The sequence below is a fragment of the Phocoena phocoena genome, chromosome 15 (assembly GCF_963924675.1).
Source record: "Phocoena phocoena chromosome 15, mPhoPho1.1, whole genome shotgun sequence".
In the NCBI taxonomy this organism is placed as follows: domain Eukaryota; kingdom Metazoa; phylum Chordata; class Mammalia; order Artiodactyla; family Phocoenidae; genus Phocoena; species Phocoena phocoena.
The window spans coordinates 77913180-77918539 of NC_089233.1; the positions used below are offsets into that span (position 1 = coordinate 77913180).

At 39.3% G+C, this 5360-nt stretch overlaps 1 pseudogene; it reads right to left on the minus strand.

Moving 5' to 3' along the window:
* Positions 1-4763: 4763 nt before the first annotated feature.
* LOC136135684 (large ribosomal subunit protein eL39-like) lies at positions 4764-4915 on the minus strand (annotated as a pseudogene).
* Between the last annotated feature and the right edge of the window lie 445 nt (positions 4916-5360).

A 5360-nucleotide genomic window follows, 5' to 3' on the forward strand; every position in this document is an offset into this window, starting at 1 on the left:
ACCAAATGGACTTTCTTTGGGAAGCAGAGTGCAGGAGGGGATTAGCAGGAATGCAGGGGCGTTCATGTGAAAGATTCCTCTTAGATGAATTTAGGGAACAAAGACCCCATAGTCAATGATTTCTGTGGGTATAAAAGTAGGAGAGTGGCTGGCTCCTTTTGTCAGTTTTGCAGCACAAATCATACAGTTACTGAATACCCCCATCCGCAGTAGTATTCTTTTAATGCTTAACTCCGTGACCTCACAAAAATAATTGCTGGGAAGCAAATTTACTTAGCTCTCTGCCTTTATTTGCTGACCAAGAGGCTTGGCCTGATAGCCATATTGTTTATGGAAATGCTGGAGGGGGTAGGGTGTGGGGAGGAGAAAGAACACAATTTGGCCAGAGAAGTTGGATGTATTGAAAGGACTGAGGGGATTTTGTCTTTGCTTTATAATTGGAGTCAGGATTTCCCTTCAAGTTACTCACTGCAGACTCAAAATCTCCCTGGGCTTCTCAGCCCAAAAGTCCTGTTAAGCTCTCTCTCACTGGGTTGGCATCTGGCTTTTAAAATCCCTGTCATTTTTATGATTATAATGAGTATTACAACTTGTCCAGTGAATGGGCTTTTCCAAATGCTGAGAATGTCTGTGGTCAGAAAAAAAAGAAAAAGTTGATTAAAAATGATTAGTATGTTTTGGGGGAGGTTGAGAATTTTTTTTTTAAGTCCCCAAGAATTTTCACTTTAGGAGGCATTGCCAGTGGCTCTCAATTCAGCTTAGAATTTTACTTTTAGAAATGGAAGCCTTCATCTTGAAAGAAAGTCCTAAAAGAAACTTATTTTGTCCCATACTCTCATTTTAGAAAACAGATGACCCGTTATTACAGTGGCGAGCACATTCAGTGATTTGGAGATTGCCTTGGTGGGCAAAATAATTGGGAGATTTTCCAGCCCTTTTAATCTGTAAAATCAAAACCTGTGTTGGCTGCAACTGATCAGAAAAAAAATTAGTATACCAAAAGCAAAAGTTAGCAACCATAACTTTAGGAGGCGAGAACCAGTTTGTTAAGCCCCTCTGAAGGCAATACTGAAAATGGCTTCCTCAGGAAAATACTTAACCACCCAATCGGTCAAACCATCTGATAACTGCTTATCTTCCCTAATGCGATTGGGAGTCCGTTTGATGCCCCTTTGCATTCCAATCACAAAGCTCATCTTAGGTAAGCACCTTGAGGAGGAAAAAAAAGAAAATTCATGAGTCTCTGCTTCTGCATTCATGGAATTTTCTTTTCACAATAGAAGGAAGCACGTTAAGCTGGGTGGGGGCAGGGTGGTGGTGCTGAGGTGAAAATCTTGGAAAGGGAGGGGTATGGTGTTCAATTGAGGTGAAGTACTTTATTGTGGCTAAATGGTTGAGACACAAAAGAAGATTATTTCATGATGCATGAAAACTACATGAAATTCACATTTCAATGTCCATTAAGAAAACTGTATTGGAAGGCAGTTTCCAGCCTCTAGAGCTAAAATGCAACGCAAAGCAAAGCAATCCTCTGAGAGGGTCGTGGAAGATGAATTGGCTACTCTATTCTCCATTTTTAGCTACCCAGTCACACAGGAAAACTTAAGGATGTGTATAAGCGAAGATTTCCAGGATTTGTGATAAACGTAACTTGCAGTATCTGCCCTCCCTGCACTCACACTCCCTTTTATAATCTGCTAGCCCAGAAGTCTTCTATAAAATGGGAGAGAGGCAGAGTGCCTCCCTCATGAGAGTAAAAAGTTAATAAATGAGAACAGTATGGCACATGGTAGGTACTCAAAAAAATCTTAGCTATTATTCTTTTTTAAAAAATTAATTTATTTTTGGCTGTGTTGGGTCTTTGTTGCTGCGGAGGCTTTCTCTAGTTGTGGCGAGTGGGGGCTACTCTTCATTGCGGTGCACAGGCTTCTCATTGCGGTGGCTTTTCTTGTTGTGGAGCACGGGCTCTAGGTGCACGGGCTTCAGGAGTTGTGGCGCACGGGCTTAGTTGCTCCACGGCATGTGGGATCTTCCCCGAGCAGGGCTCGAACCCGGATCCCCTGTATTGGCAGGTGGATTCTTAACCATTGTGCCACCAGGGAAGTTCCTTAGCTATTATTCTTATTCTTATTAGGTTATTGCTAACAGCAATTGTTCCTTTACCCCACCATCTCCCCTTGACAGCAGTTAGGCAGTATCCATCAAATTTTTATCAATATGTACTTTGACCCAGCACTTCCATTTATAGAAATTTATCTCACAGATAAACTCCCAGTCAGTGTGTCAAACAATTCATATTTTTTTTTTGTTTTGAGTTCTGTACTATGTACCTGTATTATTCTTTCAGTTCTGTGTTATTAAGGATATACAGATTTAGCATTATGTCATTTGGTGAACTGACCCCATTTTCACTTTGAAATGTCCCATTTAATCCCTGGTAATACTTCTTGTACTGAAGTCTACTTTGTATGAAATTAGTATAGCCACTCCGCTTTATTTTGCTTAGTGTTTGCATTGTGTATCTCTTTCAATTCTTTACTTCTAATCTCTATATTTTTATATTTTAAATGGGTTTCTTGGCGATGGCATATAGTTGAGTCTTGCCTTTTTTTTTTAACATGATGTATTTTTTTTTAATTTTATTTATTTTACTTATTTATTTTTGGCTGCGTTGGGTCTTCGTTGCTGCGCGCGGGCTTTTTCTAGTTGTGGTGAGAGAGGGCTACTCTTTGTTGCGGTGCATGGGCTTCTCATTGCGGTGGCTTCTCTTGTTGCGGAACATGTGCTCTAGGTGCATGGGCTTCAGTAGTTGCAGCATGTGGGCTCAGTAGCTGTGGCTCGTGGGCTCTAGAGCGCAGGCTCAGTAGTTGTGGTGCACAGGCTTAGTTGTTCTGTGGCATGTGGGATCTTCCCGGACCAGGGCTCGAACCTGTGTCCCCTGCAATGGCAGGCAGATTCTTAACCACTGCACCACGAGGCAAGCCTGAGTCTTGCCTTTTTATGTAGGCTGACAATCTCTGACTTTTTAACTGGAATATTTAGGTCATTTACACTTATAGTAATTTTTGATATGATTGGAGTTAAGTCTACAATCTTGCTCTTTGTTTTCTATTGTCTCATCTTCTCTGTATTTCTTTTTTCCTGCCTTCTTTTGGGTTAACTGAGTTATTTTTTAGGATTCCATTTTATCTTCCCCGTTGGATTATTAGCTATATCTTTTTATTTTTTAGTGGTTGCTCTAGGGTTTATCATATGTATTTTAATGCATTGCAGTCCACCATCAAATACAATACTTGTAGTAAGATATTTCCATTTCCCCCACATGTCTTTTGTGCTTTATTTGTCATAAATTTTATTACTACTTTGGTTATAAATGTTAAAATACTTTGACATTTTTGCTTTAAACAGTCAATTTTACTTTAAACAGTAAAAACAGTATCCCCCATTATTAACATCTTACATTAGCATGGTACATTTATTACAATTAATGAATTAATATTGATACTTAATTATGAACTAAAGTGCATGCTTTATTGAGATTTCCTTAGCTTTTATTTGATGTCTTTCTTCTGTGAGAGGACCCCTATTCAGGATATCATACGATATTTAGTGTCATGTCTTCTTAGGCTCCTCTTGGCTGTCACAATTTTTCAGACTGTTCGTGTTTTTTCATTTTGACAGTTTTGAGGACTACTGCGCAGGTATCTTGTAGCATGTCCTCAACTGGGATTTGTCTGATGTCATATGTTTGTGGGAGGAAGACCATGGCAGTAAAGCCATTCTCATCACATCAAGGGTACGAACTACCAACACAGTTTATGTTAACTTTGAGTGCCTATCAGAGGTAGTATTTGTTAGGTTTCTCCCTTATAAAAATTTTTTTTCCCTTTATCCATGCTGTACTTCAATGATTTTTTTTTTTTCCAATGATCTTTTAAAGACATTAAAAATAGAGGGGAAGGGCTTCCCTGGTGGTGCAGTGGTTGAGAGTCCACCTGCCGATGCAGGGGATGCGGGTTCGTGCCGTGGTACGGGAAGATCCCACATGCCGCAGAGCGGCTGGGCCCGTGAGCCATGGCCGCTGAGCCTGCGCGTCCGGAGCCTGTGCTCCGTGACGGGAGAGGCCACAACAGTGAGAGGCCCGCGTACCGCAAAAAAATAAAAATAAAAAAAATAAAGGGGAAAAAAGTATTTTATATTTATCCATCTATTTATCACTTTTGGCATTTTTTTATTCCTTTGTGTAATCCCATTTTCTATCAGGTATCATTTTCCTTCCATTTGAGAAATTTTCTTTATCATTTCTTGCAGTGCATTCTGCCGGTGACAAATGCTCTCATTTTTGTTTGTTTGAAATGATCTTTATTTTGCATTCATTTTTGAAAGATATCTTCACTGAATTCTAGGTTGACAGTTTCAGCACTTCCATTGTGTCTGACCTGCATAATGTCTGACAAGAAATGTAACTCTTTCTTCCTGTATATTCAATGACTATTTTTTTCCTGTTTTCTCTTAAGATTTTCTCTTAGCCATTGGTTTTCAGGAATTTGTTTTTTTGGTTTTGTTTTTGTTTCCAACAAAAGAGTCTCACATATTTATTTATGAGCCAAACTACTAGTGCAGATAAACTAAAACAGAGAAGAATCATTTTCCCAATAAAATACATCCAGTTGTCCAGACAGTAGCGGTTTTCAGGGGGAGATGGTAAGATGCAAATGACCTTGATTCAGCATAAATATGTGTACCACCTCATGTGCGATTCCTTATAGACCCAGCTTGGCTCTTCTCCAATGTCTCCTCTTGGAGTTGTACCTGATTTAATACCAGTTTTCAACCAAATCCACTGAGGAATGGGATAATTCTGCTTTTTCTTGACCAGGAGTTCCTTGGTCCTGAAAGCCTTGTGAGAAGACATGGTGAGGAACAGAGCTGGCTGCACACACCAGAGTGGCGGAGGAAAACTTCGGGAATTTGATTCTGATACTATATCTTCTTGTGGTTTATTTTCATCCTGCTTTGGGTTCATTTAGTTTCCTGGTTCTGTGAATTGATAGTTCTCACCAAATTTTCAAAAACTTTGGCCTTTAGTTCATCCAGTATTTTTTCTGCATGCCTCCTTCCCTCCTCTTATTCTGAGACCTCAATTACACATATGTTAGACTACTTGATATTGTCCCATGGGTCACTGTGACTCTGTTCATGTTTTTCAATCTTTTGTCTTTTCTGTCTCTCAATTTGGATGGTTTTTATTGCTATGTCTTCATTCATTGAGCTTTTCTTCTGCAGTATCTAAAAAACTGTTAATATCGTACAGTAATTTTTCCACTAGCAGTTCCTTTTCTTTCTTTTTTAAAATTAAA